Source organism: Benincasa hispida, chromosome 6 (assembly GCF_009727055.1).
Source record: "Benincasa hispida cultivar B227 chromosome 6, ASM972705v1, whole genome shotgun sequence".
NCBI classification, from domain to species: domain Eukaryota; kingdom Viridiplantae; phylum Streptophyta; class Magnoliopsida; order Cucurbitales; family Cucurbitaceae; genus Benincasa; species Benincasa hispida.
The window spans coordinates 31964150-31986166 of record NC_052354.1 but is presented as its reverse complement, the minus strand read 5'-3'; positions in this window follow the sequence as shown (position 1 = coordinate 31986166).

Genomic DNA, 22017 nt, shown 5'->3' with positions numbered 1-22017 from the left:
ATGAATTAAAACATCTTGTGTAAACCATTGGAAAGTAAAGTCAAGAAAGCAATTTTGACAAGTGATGGTGATTATTAACAGTTCACGACAGGAATATAACTTAATCCACATGTCCCTTGTCCCCTTCACTCCAACAAAGAGAAAATCCAATTGGAAGGTACGGAATAAATTATCAAAAACGCATGAATGATAAGAATATAATCCAAGAAATTAAGTCAAAAGGAAAAAAAGAAAAAAAAAAAGAAAAAGACAACACTTTCAAGGCGTTAGATTTAATAGGATCAAGTTTCTCTAGGGTTGGCAAAGGGGCAGGGGCGGGGCGAGCGAGAGGGGACTTTATGTGCGAGAGCGAGAAGTGGAAGGTATGAGCGAGAGCGAGAGTAGCGAGAGTGGGGTATGAGTGAGAGCGAGAGTAAGCGAGAGTGAAGGTTAAGTGAGAGCGAGAGTAGAAAGAGTGGAGGGACGAGCGAGAGACGAGAGGGGCTGCGCTGCAGAGACTATTAAAGCGAGAGGGATGGACTTTATGAGCGAGAGCTGGATTGGGCGAAAGAGGAGGGATTTGGGAGAGAGCCGAGAGGGGAGGGATTTGGCCTTTAATGAGCGAGTGTGAGAAGGGATTTGGGCGAAGAGGGAGGATTTGGGCGGAGATATATATCTAAATATATAAATAATATTATTGAAAACAAGAGAAGTTGATGCACAGGTTAATAGAATCTATCTATAACAATTAGATTAAAAAACAGTGCTACCTTCAATCATAACCAATATATTATGATTTCTTTCTTCGAGGGAGCATTAGCTCAACATCAGATTTCATTCTCCGAAGTAGAAATGTTCTTAGTTTCTCATGCAATTTTGCTACCATCTACAGGATTGGAATATCTGAATATGGCACACTTATGTAACAAATGATTTGGAAAAAAAATGTCAAAAGAATTACCAACTTGGCCTTTCTGTTCTCTTGTGTTTCTTCTTTTTCTTCAGTTTGACACTTTCCAGAGAGATATGAACTAACAACGAATCAAACATCAATAAGTCTTTCTCCAAATCTCTAATGCTCTATGTATTCCTCTTTCCCCTAAGAAGTACTGACGAATGACGAAACAAAAAATGTATCGCATTACCAAAACTCTTAGAACTTTGTGTTTTTTAGCTGGTTTATATTCAGAAACACTAAAATGTAGCCAAATAGCATTACCTCAGAAACAGATTCAAATCCTTCATATTACCTCAGAAACAGATTCAAATCCTTCATTACGGCTGGTGACAATCTGCAAGGAAAAAGCTCAAACCTAGATTAAAATTGACAAAAAAAAATCTAAAAAAGGGAATGAAATTGCAGATGAATTACCTCAGAAACAAATTCAAATCCTTCATATCTCTATCGATCTCTCTATTCTTTTCTTCAATTTATTTTTTTCAATCATCGTTGGATTCTTCTCAAAGCATTGACTATAACTCTCGCTGCTTGTTTATCAATGGCATGGGGAGTACGAAAAGATGCAAAATCGATTTCAAATCAGTACTACATGGACGGGCATTGCCGACCTATCTACAGGTTCTGCCATTTCTCGTTGGTTTCACATATCTCTTACTTCTTTACCTCAGAAACAGATTCATCGAGTAGGTGTTTGAGGAGTTGATGATCCAAGAGATGGGCTTTTTTGGCATTTTTGGTCGCCATTTTTGATAGCTTCCGGTTTTAGTTCTCTTCGCCGTCTACGAAGGTTTGTCTGAAATCTGAGAGGAAAGGAGAGAAACAAAATGTAACCTAATATCATTTTCGTAAGAAGACAAAAATTGGGGGGGGGGGGGGGGGACTGGAGAGGAGGTGGCTGATGGGGAAAATAGGGTTTAGAAAGGGATAGATAGGATAGATAGGATAGAAGCGGGAAATGAAAAAAAATAGGGGGGGGGGGGGAATGGGTTTTGTTTTTTTTGTTTTTTTTTTAAGGAAAAAAAAAGGAAATCGGTGTTTAATGTCGGTTTAAAACCGACATTAAAGATCCTTTTTTTTAAAAAAAAACTGACATTATACATCCGGTTTCACTTTTTCCAACTGACATTAAAGCCCAAAATTCTTGTAATGAAACCTCATACCTACGGTGATGTTTATTAAGGATAGTCTTGTCTTTTCCATATTAAGGGTAGTCTTGTAGTTTCTTTATTTATGTGTTTTCTACCCTTTGTTGTATCAATTTATTGAATAATGAAATATGGAGGAAAATCGGATTGGGCTAAAATGGTATAAGTGCGTGGTTCTCTTTAACTCTAGTTACCACCGCACCACTTTCGTTTCCGCCGTCATTATCGTCAATGTCGATCGTCGACGCGTCAGTTTCTACCACTGTTAGGAACTCCGTCTCCGCTTCGAATTCTTCAAAATTTCTCTAGATCGCCTTCTTCGCAAAACTCGAAGCATTTCAGCCCGATACTTGTTAGCGTCAGTGTTAACTTCAGTTTTCACTGCTGTTTCATCCCTCGATTCACGTTGACTCTCTCGTGAACGTCATCATTCAGGCAAAGTTAGCCTCGATTGTTTCGTGCTTCAATCTCAGATTCTTGATTTTTGCTTTAGACAAGTTTTTTTTCTTCAAGTGAAGCTATTTTGCTTCATGGTTAATGTCGAACGACGAACTATTGAATCCGACTTCATTGCTCGCATATGCCCCTTTTCAACTGACTATCAACAATCACATGGATCCTTACTACCTTCACCACACATACAACATAAGTCTTATTTTGGTTTCAGATCTACTCACTAAAACAACTATGTTTCGTAGAGTCGATAAATGATTATTGCTCTCACAGTGAAGAACAAAATTGGTTTCGTTAATGTAACTATTTCCAAGCCAGATCATGATTATACTCAATATCATTCTTGGATTATATACAATCATGTTGTTATAGCATGGATTCTCAGTTCGATTTCTAAAGAAATCTCTGCAAATGTTTTGTATTTTGATAATGTCAAAAATATTTGGGAGGAACTTCAAGAACATTACCAGAGGAATAATCAACCAAAAGTTTTTCAATTACACCGAGATCTCTCCAATTTGACACAAGACTAACAATCTATGACGATATATTTCACTCGGTTGAAGACCTTATGACATGAATTGGCCTTTTATCGCCCATTGTGCACCTGTGACAAGTGCACTTCTGGAGAATATTTTTAGGGTGTTCATAGGTTGGGTTGGTTGGGTTGAAAGATTTTTTAAACCCAACCCAATTGTTCGAGTTGTAAATTTCTTCAACCCGAATAACTCTTATTAAAAAATGAAGCCAACCCATCCCAACCATGAAATATTTGGGTTGGATTGGTTCGGGTTAATCGGATCATTTATTTAAAATTTTGTTCTAAAAAGAAGAAAAACATAAATATATAAAAATATTATTGAATTATTTTCATATATTGAATTAAAATTAACAACTCAATTTCAATTATTTTCATATATTTTCATAAATTGAAAATTTTCTTTCTAAAGTGCAAAGAAACTACTTTTAAGAGTTGTTGAAGAATAAATTATTCAAAACATATTAGAATTAAATAAAATTAAAATCAATATATGTATAAATAATTGTGTTATAAGTAACAAAAAAGTATATCTTAAAGTTAATAATAAATTTGGGTTTGTTTGGGTTAGTTTGGGTTATATTAGGTGAATCCATGAACCAACCCAACCTATAAAGTTTTCATTTATTTGAACCTAACCCAACCCAAACCGCACAGGTTGAGTTGGGTTAATCAGTTTTTTTGGGTCATCAGGTTTTTTGAACACCTCTACTGATTTTTATCAAATTGAATATGTGACGTGCTTCCTCATGGGATTGAATGACTCTTTTGCTCAAGTTCATACTCAACTTTTATTGATGGAGTCTGAACCGTCGATTAACAAATCTTTTGCACTTGTTACTCAAGAAGTTGAACAACGCACTGTTCCTACATGTTTCCTTCTGTCTTAGATTCCTGCGGCTTTTGCTGTTTCTACATCATCTTCCCCAAATATTAAGTATTCAAAGCCACAAAACTTTACTGGACAGAATAAATGTTGAGATCGTCCAATATGCACATACTGTAACATTTCAGGGCATACCATAGATAAGTATTATAAACTCCATGGATATCCGCCTGGTTATCGTGAATGTAGTAATCAGTGTTCTACTCCTTCATCATCTTCCAAACCGGCAGATTCCTCCGTTTCATCTGCAGTTAGAACTTGTTCTTTTGTGTCAGTTGATCCTACGACTTCCCTCAGCACTGAGTAGTGTTAAAACCTCTTAGCTATGTTACTAACTCATTTGACTAAAGGAACCTCCTCAGAAACTAGTAAAAGCACTCCTCATGTTGTAGGTATATGCAAGAGCACTCCTCATGTTGTAGGTATTGTAAGAGCACTCCTCATGTTGCAGGTATGCTCATCTATCTCTCTTTTTGAATCTATGATTGACAGTTGGATTTTAGACTTGGGTGCCTCTAGCCATATTTGTCGATCTCGCAAATAGTTCCATGATTTAAGGGCTGTTTTAGGGATGTCTGTTTCATTGCCTAATTGCTTTCAAGTTCATGTTCAATTTGTGGGTGACATACGTCTTAATGAACACATTACACTGATTAGTGTCTTATACATTCTCACTTTTGCTTTCAATCTTATATCTATCAATGCTTTAACCTTCAGCTACCTCTTACGGTTAAGTTAATTGGTGATTTTGGTGTTATTCAGGACAAATATTCTTCGATAATGATTTGCAAGGCTAGTATTACTCATGGATTGTATTTTTTGGACATTCGACCTCCGTCAGTAGGTGCTGATTATGTTTCACATGTTACTTGTGAAAGGGATCGAATTCCCTCATAAGCGTGTGATCGCCTTACATTTTGAAAAATGATTTTATAAAACATAAAAATACTAAACTAATTCACACAAAATAGGATAAATGTTTAAATAAACTTAAGCATGTTCCTAATGAAGAAGAAGAGAAGGAAGGGAAGAAGAAAAACTTACCCTTGTTGATTCCTCTTTCTTCAACATTTCCTCTCCTTTGCATACGAATAAATTCGAACCTCTCAATAAACAAAGACACCACCAGAAGAGATTTCCCATTATGCTTTAGGATTCTAAGGAGCTAGATGTGTGGGCTCTAACACCTTGGAAGAGGGATGAAAGATAGAGGAATGTTCTTGAGAGAATAGAGAGAATATGAGAGTGGAGGCTAGATTTTCTTTTCACAAAATAAAACCCTTGCCTTAAATGGGCTAAAATGATATATTTATAAGGAGAGGGTAACCCCTTCTCCAAGTTTTTCCCACTTTTCATCATTCGTTAATTGATTAATTAACTATTAATTAATTAATTAACATATAAATTAAAATAACTGTCTATTAAATCATATTTAATATATAACTAATTAATTAACATAATACCACATATTTATACTTGTCACATCCAGCTTCAGATTACCTTCTAAACCTAGATGGAATGGTGGCTGCAGTAGTTACCAACCCTTTTGCTGACACTTACTGCCTATCTAACCTGTTAAATTTTGCTCAAACCCTGAATATATACATATCATCAATATACAAACATATTAACTAAGAACTTAACACATTTACATTACAGGGTTTCGCAGCATTGTTCATACATGAATATTACAACTTAGTTAGCCCCATCTAGAATACTAGTCACTAGACAGACACATGTGTACTAACTAATAAAGGTCTTCAATTACGCTTCCTTCAACCTCTTTCTTTGAGTGATAGAGCAGCAGCAAAAAAGTCTTTTGGGAACTAACCGCTACCTGAAAGGAAAACATTTGAAAACATGAGCTAGAAGCCCAGTGAGTGACTAACATATAAAGTATAACGTTCATACATAAATTTTATATTAAAACTGAAAGCTTTCACTAAAAACATAAACTTGGCAATTATTATTCATGTTATCATCAACATCATGTAGCACTATTCTATGCGTTGCTGGACTATGCCTTAGTCTATCAGTCTAGAGTGGTCCTCTTGCTCACTCCTTATCATCCTTTATTGCATTACAACTTAACTAGGAAGAAACCCTTTTTGTTCACTTTCTATAATCATAACTTGCATCTTTAGTTGAGAGAGTACCCTTACTCAATTCCTCAACGTCAATTCATAACTAATGTGGAGTGATCTCGACACTACTAATAACAATTTTTCTTTCATTCATGTAATTCTAGTTTAAGTATCGTCATACCTTGGGTACTACTGCTCAGATACCTTCTCCGTGTACTTCAATATCGAGCTGCTTGGATACCTTTTCCATGTACTTCAGTATCGAGCTATTCAAATTCTAAGACAAAGCTTCAGTACCTTCTCCGTGTACTTCAGTACTGAGCTATTCACATTTTAAGACTGAGCTTTAGTACCTTCTCCGTGTACTTCATTACTGAGCTACTTATACTTACTTTCATATTCTTATCTCTTAATGACTTAGTTGCCCAAACACATCGCATACTAACGCATCCTCATGGTCATTGTAAAGCATAGCATAAATATAACATTAATGTGTGATGCGTTGCTTGGTAACTATTTGAGAATAGTTGTCATAAATAGCTTTTAGTAAACATACATTGCTAAACATTCATAAGCATTAACAATTTACTTAAAACATTTAAAGCATTTAGAGTCACTCACAGTCTTTAGCAATCCTTTTCATGTATATGCTTACTGTGTGTTGAACACTTAGCCAAATTCTTAGGCCTTAACTTGACTAGGCAGCAACTTCATTACCATGCATCATGCCTTGCGTTAGGCGTTCAAGCCTCCTATGCTTCCAAGCCTTCAGCTCACGCCCATTGCCTATCGCATAGCAACCTTTGTGCCCATCGCTCAGCTCATACGCCGGTCTTGTGGCACATCGACGCATGCCCCATGCGTTTGTCCGATTGCGCCCATTGTTCTTGCGCTTATGGCTTCAATATGCGTTACATAGTCTAATGCTTTTCAGCGTCCTTGCGCCAATTCAACCTCCAATGCATGCGCTCATCATCATCGTCAAGCCCTTAAAGCTGCTTGCTTGTTCAACCCAAGCAGCTGCATGCTTGCTCAAAATTTCAGATTTAACTTTCAATTTTAATAACTAATTTTCCAGGTATTTTCTCAAGAAATTTCCTTCTACAAACATTCTCTAAAATGTCTAAGCAAGCTTAACTTAAAATTTCAGCTCAGAATTCCTCGTGGTTGTGGCGGAATTCTCAGATTATCAAGACTGGCCCAACTTACCCGAGAAATCGACCTTCAGCCGGATTCTTCATACTTCAGCTTGATTCTGCTAGAACCTCCCTCCGACATATCAACCTCAGTAACTAGACATACTCAGGGTTTGAATGGCTCTGGAATTACTTCATTTTCTTGAGCGAATTTCTCCAAACCTCTGCTTGAAGTCGAGCTTCTCTTTTAAACTAACAACTGCATGCTCTATTTTTAACATCAAGCTGCCACCTCATCCTTAAAGATAATGTCAAACCTGAGTATGACAGCTGGCTTAGCTGATCAATCACCAAGATAATCTTTCCCTCTTGATTATCAACACAAGGTTAGCTCCCAAGCCAACGTTTGCAACCCCATGGCCGCATACCTCCTTCTCAATGCATTGCCCAATCTGGCTAATGCATAGCTCACTTAGAGGCTATTGTGTCCCTCTTTTGGTCGCATACTTCTAAGCCAACGCATGTCCTAGCCCACACATATCTGTCTTACCATATCAACCATGCATTAAGCCTTAGTATCGCAAGACATTTCACCATGCGTCTACCATTGTTTGTCTCATCGCCTAGCTCGTTGCCTAGTACTGCCGCCGCATGCACCATCGCATCGGCTGCATAGCACCATCGCATAGCATTACCGCATAGCGCTATCGCACAGTGTTGCCGTATGCCATCGGGTAGCATTGCCGTACACTGTTGGGTAGCATCATCGCATACCGTCGCGTGGCATTGTTGCATGACACTATCGGCCGCATACCTGTGGACGCATACCATCAGCTGCATACTTGTGGACGTATACCATCGGCCGCATAACTTATCAACGGATCATGGCTTTCAGCTTATGCGTTCATCCTTAGTACCAACGCAGAGCTTATCCTTGCCTTTAACACTTAGCCTCTACAAACCTTGATTGCTACATATGCAACCTCATGCGTCCACACTTCTCCATCAACGCATGCCTACACTTTGTTTCCATACTTAGCCAAATTTTATTTGTTATATTATCTAAAACATACCCATCTAAGTATTTCTAACACTTAGAATTTTCTTCCTTCATCTTCTTACTTTCTTTACCTCCTTTCATAATTTTACTTAACATGTTTGTTACTCATTTTTGTAGGAAAAATGAGTACGGGGTTGACAATACTAGTCTCCATTCTCCATCATTTATTAATTAATTAATTAACCATTAATTAATCAATTAACATATAAATTAAATAATAAATCACATTTAATATAGGGCTAATTAATTAACATATAAATATCACATATTTATATACATATATTTCTCTAATACTATAATTCTATATAAATCCAATTTATATGAATTTAATATTTGAATCTCATTCAAATATATCGCTCTTATTTAGTTTGGATTATAGATCATATATATAATTAACCATATTCTATAATGTATCAAAATACACTCTATATTAATCATATTAATATACAATTGCTTTAAGTAATTTGAACAATTCAAATCGTTCGTCATTATTATTCTTAGTGAGCTAATAGGGGAACCTTATGAACCTACATATTAGAAGCTCCAATGATATGAGATTAATTAATTAAACTCTTTAATTAAATTAATCAATGTTCATTAACTACCGATCACTCCCCTAAAGATCGATAGTTGCACTCTACGCATTGAGATATATTTATGTGTCCACAGTTATAACCAATCAATAGTTAGTCGACCCTTCACAAATTTCTTATAACTATAGTTGGGTCAAAATACCGTTTTACCCATGTAGTTACAATTAACTCCTTAAGTACCACCGATTCCTCTAATGAACAAATAGTTTATCATCCAACTATAAACTAACACTTCTCAGGCTAGTGAGAGGTTGAGGCCTCATTGTTCAAGATCTGGAATCAGCTGTTAAGGGAGAAATTTATCTACTTTCTCTATGATCGAGAAGGAGTGGATTTCTGTTGGGTTTTATGTTCTAAAACTCGCAGTTTGTAAAAGATAAACATATTTTATAGTCAATAAACTTAGTATTGATTTTATCAATTGCATATGTAAAAGTCTAAATCCAACAAACTAAGATCCATGGCTATTATATGAATACTTAAACTTTATGTAGAGACATAGAGATGGATCAAGTTTGAGTTAACAACCAAAATGGTCTATAGTATATGATTAAGGTTGGGTACCTCATTCTAGTAATACTATTAGATGCAGCCTACTCTGTAGCTGTTACAAGTTGTTGTAAAGATACTACAAACGAAGTGATCCAAATTCGTTCATGTATTGACATGAGGAGTGGAGGTGTCCTATGCAATGAGTTTGCATAAGATCAGACCAAGAAATAAGTCACTCTTACTTTATAATGCTGTTTACTGTATAAGGCTGACTATTTCAATTAAATGACCCAGGTAACTCGTTCTTAATCCTGAGCTAACTATGAACTCCTGTTTATTTGGAATTATCCTTAGATTTGCATAGGTGAGGGTTGGTTCAACAGTGCTGACTCAATAAGCCTCCCATTTTAGGGGTAAGATTAGGTAGATAACTGGAAAAATAGGGTGCAAGACGGAATTCACGCCTACTTGATTTAGGGATAGAAGTGAAGGAAATTGGAAGCGAGATTTCCATGAGCAACGGAACAAGACTATTCCAAATTACAATCATGAATTAACATAACATTTATAGTCAACTTCAAAACAAACGGTTATACAAATAAGTCTAGAAATTACAGCATGAATGACAAATGTACAGAGGGAAAAACTGTACGAACGAATGCAGTAGCGTCTCTATGCTGTGATGCGACTCTAATCGAATAACAGCAACCACGAGCGCTCGATCTACAACGTTGACCGCTAACCCGCTTCGAACTGAACCCAGCGACCGAACACTTTTCCCTCGTCCTCAACGATCTCCTCGTCACGAACTCCTCTTGCAACATCGAATGGCCTCCAAAGCACCACGAACTACTCCCAGAAATACCTTGATGGTGTCGAGTTTAGTTGGCCACCACTAAACAAGGCGACTTTGGTATTCTCGGTGTGAGAATCCAGAGGGTGGGCTATATTCGGAACTTGGTATTAGGCAGATAAGGAGGAACAACGATCGCGTACACGACTGGGCAAATAGGAGATGGCGGACTATCGTATAGGTCGATGCCCAATCGTTTAGATAAAGCTATGAGATCGTTTAGCTCGATTTTGTCGCCTAAATACTCTACAGATCGTTTACCTTTGAGCCAACGATCTATTTAGCAAAACTATGTGATCGTTTAGTAAATACTGCAACGATCGTTTAGCTCTACTCTGCATGATTGTTTGTTTCGCCCAGACCGTCGTTTAGTAAATCCGTATTTACTTGACGACTTACGCGAGTTTCTTTGTGCCGGAGAGAAAACTCAAAAACCTTATAAACGTTTGTAAAACCTTTTCAAATAGAAAAACTATTTTCCTTTTAAAACTCACGGTTAACCATGATCCAATAACCCCCTACTTTTGTTATTTAAAAGAAAAAGTATTAATTATCCAATAATTATAATTATTATAATATAAAATGATAACCAAACTTATATAATATATTTATAACCTATAGTTTTTAATATTTCATCTCATGAAATATAAACCATAGTTCTTTTTTTATTCCATACTTAATGTAAATCTCATTTACATGCAATCCATCATAAATTTATTTAAAATCATACCAATTATATCATATATAATCAAAATACCTCTTGTCAATTTGAACATTTCAAATCAACACCAAGAACTGATCCTCAACTGAATCCAAGCTACCAAGGGGACCTTATGGACCTGTAGCTCTGAAGCTCCAACAGTACGTGAATAACTGACTAAACTCTTTAGTCTTGGGATTCACCATCCATTAACTGTCAGACACTGATGCGTTATTTTAAGCGGTGAAATTATGGAAGGAATTGCGGTGATGGAAATACATTGTGCAACAAGTTTTCTCAGCAGAATCCAAGTATAAATCCTACTGAGTTTCCTGGTAAGTCCAGGGTCGAACTCAGGGACTAAGGAAAACAATATACGATGATAATTTTTAAGATGACTTTGCAGTAAAGAATAAATTAATGATTGGTTGGTTTGTGGTTTGCGGTATAAAATGTATATGGTGGATTTGAGAAAAGATTGATTATGTGGTAGATACATTGAGTATGCGAAGGAATGGGTTAAGAAGGTCTTTAGCTAGCGTTTCCCGGGAATGCGTTCAAACTATGCGATCATGCTACACTCATGCGACAACAAATCATTTTGCAATGCAGATGCGGTACTCCTAATTCTAGGATGCATGCGATGAATGCGATAATGTCCATAGAGCTTATTCCTAAGTCTCTACTTCTTGCCTATGCGATGATGCAGGATGCACACAAAGACAAGGTGACCGCATACAATCATAACCTCTCTCTAGGATGCACGCGATGCATTAATAGCAAACAGTGCTTATTCCTAAGTTCCTATCTCTTGATTATGCGTTCTAATCTAACTCTCCCGAGCCTATATTCTAACCTAACTTTTCCAAGCCTAGATTCTATCCTTATACTACCCTCCTGAGTATCTCTAATGGATGAATGACGCATAAATAATACAAGATAATCGCATAGCATGAAGATCCCTAGTTATGCTAGCTAAGTGCTTCTCAACCCATTTGACAAATTTAGCTACTCATGCGTAATAAATAGAGAGTGAATAGATATAAAGATGTAGATTCCATTTCTATAGATAAGTTCAGAGTACAAAATGACAATGGAAGATAAAGATAGAGAGCCTGGTAGAAATTCCTTACTTCCCAAGGCTTTTACACTATTATTCTGCTCAAAAGATGTTCCTGCTTCTGCAGGAGTTGGCCCTCTCTGTGATCTTGACGCTTCTGGCACTCTTCCAAGTTCACCGGAACGATCTCTTGGTACAATCTCACTTCTCTCACTTCCGCCTTCTAAATAAAAGAAAATTAAGAACAAGGCTACTTCTAACTATGGAGAAAATTATCTAATTGTTGAATTGGACGAACCCCCTCATTGAAGATTGCCTTCGATATTTATAGAGATTCGGGGTGAAAGGCTTCTCCTCTCTTATGATTGCACTGATGGGATGTCATTAATTATCTATCTGATGCGCCGAATATTTGGCACCGAAAAGTTGACTGTACTTACTACAGTAGTTCGTTAGCGGCTTGTCAACTTAATTCGGAATCGACCGTCATCAGCTTTCTGTCCCATCATGATTTATTATGCTTTTCACCTAGATGCGCCCACCAAGTTGTGTCGGCTCTATGCAACAACCTCCTTGGACAGAAATTTGTGAGCGAAAATCATCGCAAAGCCTTGTGGTATTGCGGTAACACTGCGCTCGACCGTTGATTTCTTGTGATCGCATTTTCCGCCTTGCATCAATGCATATTCTGCACAAAAATACCCAAGTTAACTGTTTCCATGTGCTGGACGCACGCGACTGCAATGTTGTGAACCTAATGCTTTTTGAACAATCTTATATATTTTATCAATGTAAACCTACATTGTTTTATAACTTAGCACTGTAATAACGTGCATTTCTGCCCGTTATTACACCCCCAAATTTAAACAATGCTTGTTCTCAAGCATAAGCTAAAGATTTTCTTTAGAAAGTCGACCACAATATCTTTTCCTAGATTTCTCAAGGATGCCTTATTCAAATCCTATACACCAAAATTTCCTTAATTCTTTTTTAGGTCTCTTCTTAAAATATTTCTAAAATTTAGGGACCGCAAGTTTAACCTTCAAAAAGACTTTACTAGATTCAAGGATATTGCATGATTTTTTTCAAAAAAACATTTTTTCTGGGGTGTTAAATGATTTTTTTTTATCCCTGCGTATTTTAGACATTATTTTTTTTCTACGACCTTGCGCTGATCTAAGTGCCTCGCCTTCGTTTTGGCTTGCCCCCACGTGTGTCATGTGGGCATCCAACTACGAGCAAGGCGCTCTTTCTCAGACTAAACTCATACCCATTTGGCAGCGGAGTTATGGTCATTTTTATGCGTTGATCACGATTCCTACCTTCGTTTTGGTTTGCCCTTATATGTGTCATGTGGACAACCAACTATGAGTAGGATCATCGCAACGTTAATTTTTTTTTTTTAAATTAACAAGGCTAAAAATAGCAAGGTCGAAAATGAATACCACACTCCCAAATTTAAAATGCGGTAATGTCCTCATTGCCAAAAGATTGAAAGAAGTCATGCGATATTCTTAGGAAGCTTCATAAAGGTTCGATTTGAAAGAAAGCTAGCAGACTACTAAATTCTAGAAATATTTTGTGAGGTGACTATCCTAAAGTTAAGTTGACTCTAGTGTATACGAAAAAAATAGAAGCATGCGTTTCATCATTGAAATCATAATTGGCAAAGAGAAAGCATACAGTGACTTACTGAATTGATCAATGTTAAATGATTACGGTAACCAAAGAGGATGCGGTGATAAAATTTGCAAAATTAAAATGCGATGCGATAGTGCAAAATTTGGAATAAAGTCAAGGAAAGATACAACCCCCAAATTTGCGCTGTCGCCCGCATTATTTGTTGATGCATCCTGCTTTGCAGGATCTACTTTCTTTGGATTGCGGTGACGAAATTAAGTAGTTGCGTCTTCGTGTAGTGCCTCCGCAATCACTTACCTCGATCGTTTGCAAGAAAACTTTGAGAGGGTCAAATAATTAAAAAATCGAAGTTAACAAAATTTCTCTCTCTCTCTCTCTCTCTCTCTCTCTCTCTCTCTTTTCTTTAAGAAGTAAAATGAAGATAGACAAACGATAATTGAAACAACATCATAGTCGTGAAAGTTCATGAATCATAAGTAAGAAAAAGGATACTCTAGAAGACTTGCACCCCAAATGATTTTTTGTCGCATGTCAGTGCAGGGACCACTCCATTCTTCTTTATTCTGGATTTCTCAGGTCTACAGAGGTCTTTTCTTGATGAAAATCACCCTCGCATTATGCCTTGACTCTTTGCCCATTAACCTTGAATGTATGGGTCCCTTCCTCAATAATCAGCTCAACCGCGCCATGCAGGAATATTTCTTTAATTATAAAGAGTCCGGACCGGCGCGACTTTAATTTTCTAAGAAAGAGCCGTAACCGTGAATTGAAAAGTAAGACCTTTTGTCCGACGTGGAAATTTTTGTTGTATAGCCGGCTGTCATGCCAACGTTTTGCTCATTCTTTGTATATTTTGGCATTTTCATAAGCTTCGTTCTTCACTCATCAAGCTCGATTAGTTGTAGTTTTCTTGCTTCCCCTATTGCTTTTAAGTCAAAGTTAAGCTTCTTCACTGCCCACAGCGCTTTGTGCTCCAGCTCGGTAAATGACATGCTTTACCAAATACCAACGCATACGGAGATATGTCTATCGGTGTTTTGTAAGCAGTCCGGTATGCCCACAGTGCATCGTCTAACTTTGTTGCCCAATCTTTTCACGAAGGCTTTACCACCTTCTCCAATATCAACTTAATTTCTTGGTTGGACACTTCAGCCTGACCATTCATTTGTGGATGGTATGCGGTGGCCACTTTGTGGAGGATATTATATTTCAACAACAGATTTTTGACGAGGTGATTGACAAAGTGGGAGCCTTCATCACTTATTACGGCACGTGGAGTGCCAAAACACGTGAAAATATTTTTCTTCAGGAATTTGGAGACTATTGTCGCATCACTTGCAGTGCATGCTACTGCTTCTACCCATTTGGACACGTAGTCGACGGCTAACAAAATATACTTGTGACCATTCGAAGGTGGGAATGATCCCATGAAATCAATGCCCCAGACGTCGAATAACTCCAGCTCTAAAATGATGTTCATGGGCATCGTATGTTTCCATGAAAGATTACCCGTGCATTGGCACCGGTCACACTTCATCGCGTAATCTTTTGCATCTTTAAATAGTGTTGGCCAATAGTATCCACTTTGTAATACTTTCGCTGCGGTGCGCTACCCTTCAAAGTGTCCGCCATATGGTGAATCATGACATTGCGATAATATGCGTTACTGAGCAGTATCTGGTACACACAGTCGCATAATCTGTTCTGACCTCCTCTTATATAGATTTGGCTCATCCCAATAATAATATTTGCATTCATGCCTGAGTCGTTTCTTTTGGTGGCCAGTATAATCTTTAGAAAATTGCTCGCAAACCAGATAATTTACCACGTCTGCGTACCATGGCAATTCTTCAATATGGAATAGCTGCTCGTTTGGGAATGTTACGCTCACTTCTGACTAATTGCGGTCGATCTCTAGATTTTCTAATCTGGATAAATGATCCGCAACTTGGTTCTCCTTCCCCTTGCAGTCAATTATGTCCATATCAAATTCCTAGAGGAGGAGAACCCATCTAATCATGCTCGGCTTCGCGTCCTTCTTTGCCATCAGATATTTTATCGCCGAGTGGTCAGTATGGATGAATACTTTTGTTCCCAGCAAATATGCTATGAGTTTTTCCAATGCAAATATTATCGCAAGCAACTCTTTTTCTATGGTGGTGTAGTTAGTCTGAGCAGGGTTTAAAGTTTTACTCGCATATGCGATGGGATGTAGTATCATTTTTCTCTTCTACACTAGTACTGCTCCAATTGCATACCCGCTCGGGTCGCACATTAATTCAAAAGGAAGTGTCCAATCTGGTGCGATCAACACAGGCGCGGTTGTCAGTATGTTCTTCGAAATCATGAATGCATTGTGACAATTATCATCAAAATCAAATTTCCTATCGGCCTTCATCAACGCACTCAGTGGTCGTGCTATTTTTGAAAAGTCCTTGACAAAATGTCTGTAAAATCTAGCATGACCCAAGAAGCTCCTAACAGCCTTTACACTTTTTGGAGGTGGGAGCTTTTTAATTTCTTTAATTTTTGCCTTGTCCACTTCCAACCTGTCCCTAGATACCTTATGCCCCAGCACAATGCCATCTTTCACCATAAAATGGCATTTCTCCCAATTAAGTACGAGGTTCGTCTCCTCACATCTTTTCAATATCTTCTCTAAGTTGGCAAGACAGACTTTGTATGTGTACCCATATACAGAGAAGTCGTCCATGAATATTTCTACAGAGTCTTCAAGATATTCTGAAAAGATGGCCATCATGCACCTTTGGATAGTGCTCGGCGCATTGCAGAGGTCGAACGACATGTGGTGAAAAGAAAAAGTTCTATACGGGCAAGTGAATGTGGTATTTTCTTGATCTTCGGGAGTAATCATGATCTGATTATAACCGGCATACCCATCCAAAAAGCAGTAGAAGTCTTTTCCAGCTAGACGATCCAGCATTTGGTCAATAAAAGGTAAAGGGAAATAATCTTTCTCCGTTGCCGCATTCAGCTTGTGATAGTCCATGCAAATGCGCCATCCGGTGACGGTTCTTTACGGTATCAACTCTTTATTTGCATTAGGGACTACCGTCATCCCACATTTTTTCGGCACGCACTGCACAAGGCTGACCCACATGCTGTTTGCTATCGGATAGATGATGCCCGCATCTAACCACTTGATTATTTCCTTCTTTACGACCTCTTTTATCACAGGGTTGAATCTGCGCTGATGTTTGATTGATCCTTTGTGGTTTTCTTTAAGATGAATCCTATGCATACAGTATACGAGGCTAATTCATCGAATGTCTGCGAGCGTCCAGCCAATCGCTCTCACATATTTTCTCAAAATGCTCAGCAACACATTCTCTTGGTCTTCATTAAGTTCAGAGGAAATGATTACCGATAGCTTTTCATTCTGCCCCAGAAACGCATACTTTAGATGGTTAGGTAGGGTCTTCAGCTTTATTATTGGTGGTTATTTTAAAGACAGTTGCGTTGTTTTTCTTTCTTCATTTACTGCCAGCTCTTCTTCTTGGGTTACGATCATCTCATCTTTCTTGTTTATTTTTTCTTTGATCGCATTGCATGCAAAAATGGATGTGCTCGTATCCTCATCTTCGTTTTCGTCTTCAAGCTTCTCTTTTTCATTCAAACTTTGTTCATCGTTAAATTCATTCACATCTTCTTCGTCAGGATACTTCATGGCACGGATAATGTCAAACTTGAGCTTCTGTCCATTCACGCTCAAGGTGATCTCTCCTTTGTGCACATTAATCTCGGCACGATCGGTTGATAAAAATGGTCGCCTTAGGATGATGGGCACATCCTTGTCGGCTTCGTAGTCCAAGATGATGAAGTCGGCTGGTAATATAAATTTGTCGATTATGACCAACACATCCTTCACCTTCCTCTATGGATGCACAAGAGATCTATCGGCTAATTGGAGAGTCACTGTCATGGGCGCAAGGTTCCCCAACATTCAGCTGGTAATATAAATTTTTTGATTGTGACCAACACGTACAATCTCACTTCTCTCACTACCCCTCACTGAAGGTTGCCTTAGGTATTTATAGAGATTCGGGGTGAAAGGCTTCTTCTATCTTATGATTGCACTGATGGGATGACACTAATTCTCTGTCTGATGTGCCGAATATTTGGCACCGAAAAGTTAAGTGTTACTTGCTACAGTAGTTCGTTAGCGGTTTGTGAATTTAATTCGGAATCGATCGTCATCAGCTTTCTATCCCATCATGATTTATTATTCTTTTCACCCATATGTGCCTACCAAGTTGCGCCGACTCTATACACAACCTCCTTGGGCAGAAATTTGCGAGCGCAAATCATCGAAAAGCCTTGCGGTAATGCTGCACTCGACCGTTGATTTCTTGTGATCGCATTTTTCGCGTTGTGTCAACGTATATTTTGCACAAAAATACATAAGTTAACTGTTTTCATGCACTGGATGCACCACCGCAATGTTGTGAACCTAATGCTTTTTTAACGCAATCTTATATATTTTTATCAACGCAAACCTGTATTATTTTATAACTTAGCATTGTAATAACGTGCATTTCTTCCCGTTACAAGCACTCCACTAAGAACGATAGCTGAACTCTCCTTACTACAGATATATTATGTGTCCATCTTAACCAAACAGCAATGCGACAACCCTTCACAAATTGCTCGTAAGTACAACGGGCCAAATAACCGTTATGCCCCTGTAGTTACATGTGTCCTTAGTACCATTGATCCCTCTAATGAATAAGTCATAGTCCACTATACTAAGTCTTCTCTTCCAAAGAGAAGTTATGGCCACTATGTTCAAGCCCCTAAATCAGCCCTTTAGGGAGAAATCTCCTCTACTTATCCTGCTTCGAGAAAGGAGTTAATTTCATCTTGTGGATTAAGTTCCCAGCTTCCAGATCAGACGAGTCCCCAAAAAGGTAGGCATGTTGAGTTGGCAATCTTACCCACTCTCACCCATACTACATAGACCCGTCGATTAAAGTGCAGAGTCCCAAAACTGGCAACCATGCGCCTTAAAGGCAGCTGCGCATTTTCTCTCCGAAAGACGACTTCGAGGTGCTGATGAGGGATCGTGGTCACGCGTATAACTGTCGATCCTTCAAAGTAAAGAATAGTAAAGTCCCATTAGTATCAACGACGTTATATATAGAGTCTAATCATCTCGTGGTCTAGGTCTTATACAAACTCTTTGTATAGGACACCCCCACTCCACGTCTCCACATGAATGGTCCAGATCTACCATCTGTAGTAGTTTACAACACTTGCAAACCTCTACAAAGCGGGCCGTTTCCGTAGTGTCATCAGGATCAGGTATCCCACCTTAATTTTTATACTACAGACCTATTTAGGTTATCACTTAAGGCATGATCCACTTGTATATCACATATACATGCTTAAGTTCACATAAGATAACCAAGTAGCTTGGTTTATTGGACATGAGTAAATGCCAGAATTAAATAATACTTATTTTATTCATTGAACAATGTGTATCTTTACAAAACAACGAGACTCTGGGAGAATTAGGACACTAATCCCAACAAGGAGAAAGATTGTTCTCTTAAGTATTGAATCCAGGTCTTGAAAAAGGGGCCCCACCCTCTCATTGGGCTGAGAGGGATCTGGTTTAGTGACTAGATCACAAACCAATTATTCATTAGAGGACTAGTAGAAACTTGAGGAATAAGACGTAATCTCGGGAGTAAAATAGACATTTGACCCGACCGTTATTACGAACAACCTGTGAAGGGTCAACTTACTAATTATGGTTAAATCATGTGGACATAATAAGTCTATAGTGAGGGAAATTAAACTATGGGCTTTAGTGGAGTGACCCATTAATTAACGAATGAGGATTAATTCGGTGTAAAGAGTTTAGCCAATTAATCTCAGATCGTTGGAGCCCATGATCTGTAGGTCCACGAGGTCCCCCTACTGGCTCATAAATGGATTAGCCTTAGATTAGCGTAATAGGTTAATTTGAAACATTCAAATTAGAATTAAGGGAATTAGTAATTATATGAGATATAATTACGCGTTTAATTTTGAAATTAAACAGAATTGGAGAATTAATTAATATTTAAATATGATTTAAATATTAAATTCATAAAGGTGGAATTGGTGTAAAATTAATTTAATATTTGATATTAAATTAATTAGAATTAATTATTAGAAAATTAATTTTTTTAAAATTAATAATAATTTCAATTTTTGAAATCAAAATTGATTTTGGAAATCAATTTGAAAATTGGAAAAGTTTGGAAAAACATAAAGTGGAAAATTGGATTTTTCTATGGACACCTTCAAGCAGCTCACTCATTTGTCCACTTGACTTTTGATGCAATCTTCAAGCATAAGCTGCACCTCATGCAACTTTCTTCTTTACATGAATGTCCTGCAATAAATAGAGAAGATGGAAGTGGAAATCGGGCATGCAATAGCTGATGAACTTGCTGAAGTTTTGTTGAAAACTTGTAAGGTTGAAGAAGTGTTCTTCAAGTTGCATCATTGAGTTTCTTCTCCAATTTCCCTCCATTCAAGCTTATTTTGAGTCACAAAACTCAACTAAAGCTCCAAGAGAATAGTAAGGAAGATCTTGAGGTGGTTCACAAGAAGATTTGGAGAAGACTTCCAGTTGAATTCGAGATTCATTAGGTTCTACAAAGGTATGACATGAAACCTTCTTATGTATGAACATGTTTTATTTACAACCAAAATTAATGAATTAGAATGCTTATTGATCCTTGGTGCTTCTGTTGCATACTGATATACTTCTTCAATTCCTTCTTGTGAATAAAAGAATCAAATTCCCGTGGAAGCGTGTGAATGCATTGCATTTAGATATTCGTTTTTATGGAAAACAAAAACAGTAAAAAAAAATATGCATTTGCAGGATAAACATTCAAACAACACCATAAGCATGCTACAAAAGTGGAAGAAGAGAAAAGAAATCAAAACTCACCTTTGATGATTTCCTCTTCTACCATTATCAACGATCTCGAACTTCTCTAATGAAGGACACCACCAACAAAGTTACCTTGCTATTCTCTAGAATTCCAAAGAACTTGGAAGAGTGGTTTCCAAGAACTTTTGAGGAGGAAAATGATAGAGAATTTCTAGAGAGAAGTTATCATAAGTATCATATATTTATATTAACCTCCAATCTCCATTATTTCTTAATCAATCAATTAATTAAATAACTATGTTAAATTATGTTTAATATGGAGTTAATTAACATATAAATATCATATATATATATATGGATATATCTCTTAATGAATCCAATTCATTTGAATCTAATATTTGAAAATATCTCTCTCTTACATAATTTGAATTATAGATCATATCTATAATTAATCATTATATATTAATCTCATTGATATAAAATTTCCAAATTTGATTTGAGCATTTTAAATCGTTCCTTATTACTATTCTTTAATGAGTTAACAAGGGGACCTTATGAACCTACAGATTATAAGCTCCAATGATATGAGATTAGTTGATTAAACTCCTTTAATCTAGTTAATCAATATTCATTAACTACTGATCACTCTACTAAAGATCGATAGTTGCGCTCTTCGCACTGTAGATATATTTCTGTGTCCATAGATATAACCAATCAACAGAGAGATGACCCTTTAAAAATGCTCATAACTACAGCTGGGCCAAAATACCGTTTTACCCCTATAGTTACATCTAACTCTTTAAGTACTATTGATTCCTCTAATGAACAAACAATTTATAGTCCAACTATAAACTAACACCTCTCGGGCCAGTGAGAGGTTGGGGCCTCATTGTTGAAGACCCAAAACCAGCTATTAAGAGAGCAATTTTTCTACTTTTCCAAGGAATAGGAAGGAATTTGTAGTTATGTTCCCAGCTCCCTAATAAAAAAAAATCCTCAAAATGGTAGACTTATTGAGTCAGCTATCATGGTCACTCTCACCCATACAGATCAAAGGACTTTCGTCATAAATAGGGGTTCATAACTCACTCAGGATTAAGGTCAAGTCTTTTATGGCCATCCTAGTGAAATATTAGTTTCTTCAAGTAACGGTGTTATAAAAAGAAATTGATTATTTCGTGGTTCGGCCTTTATACAGGATACCCTGCTCACATGTCTTTACATGAATAATATGGCAAAATGGTTCTTTGAATTAGGTGATTTTTGGCTTTTTTTGCTCCTTTTAGCTCCAAACTTCTTCTAATTTCTCGAAACTGCTATCGAGACTATTTTACCTATAAAATTGGCATATTAAGCAAATTAATAATATAAAATTGAGGGAGTTAACATATCAAATATAGTTCTTTTCAAGACCTATCAAAATATCCCCAACTTAGCTCTTGATCGTCTCGAGCAAGTAAAATTGAACATACATTCAGTCAAAATATGAATCACTTAATTGTTTATTCATTTGTTTGTTCATT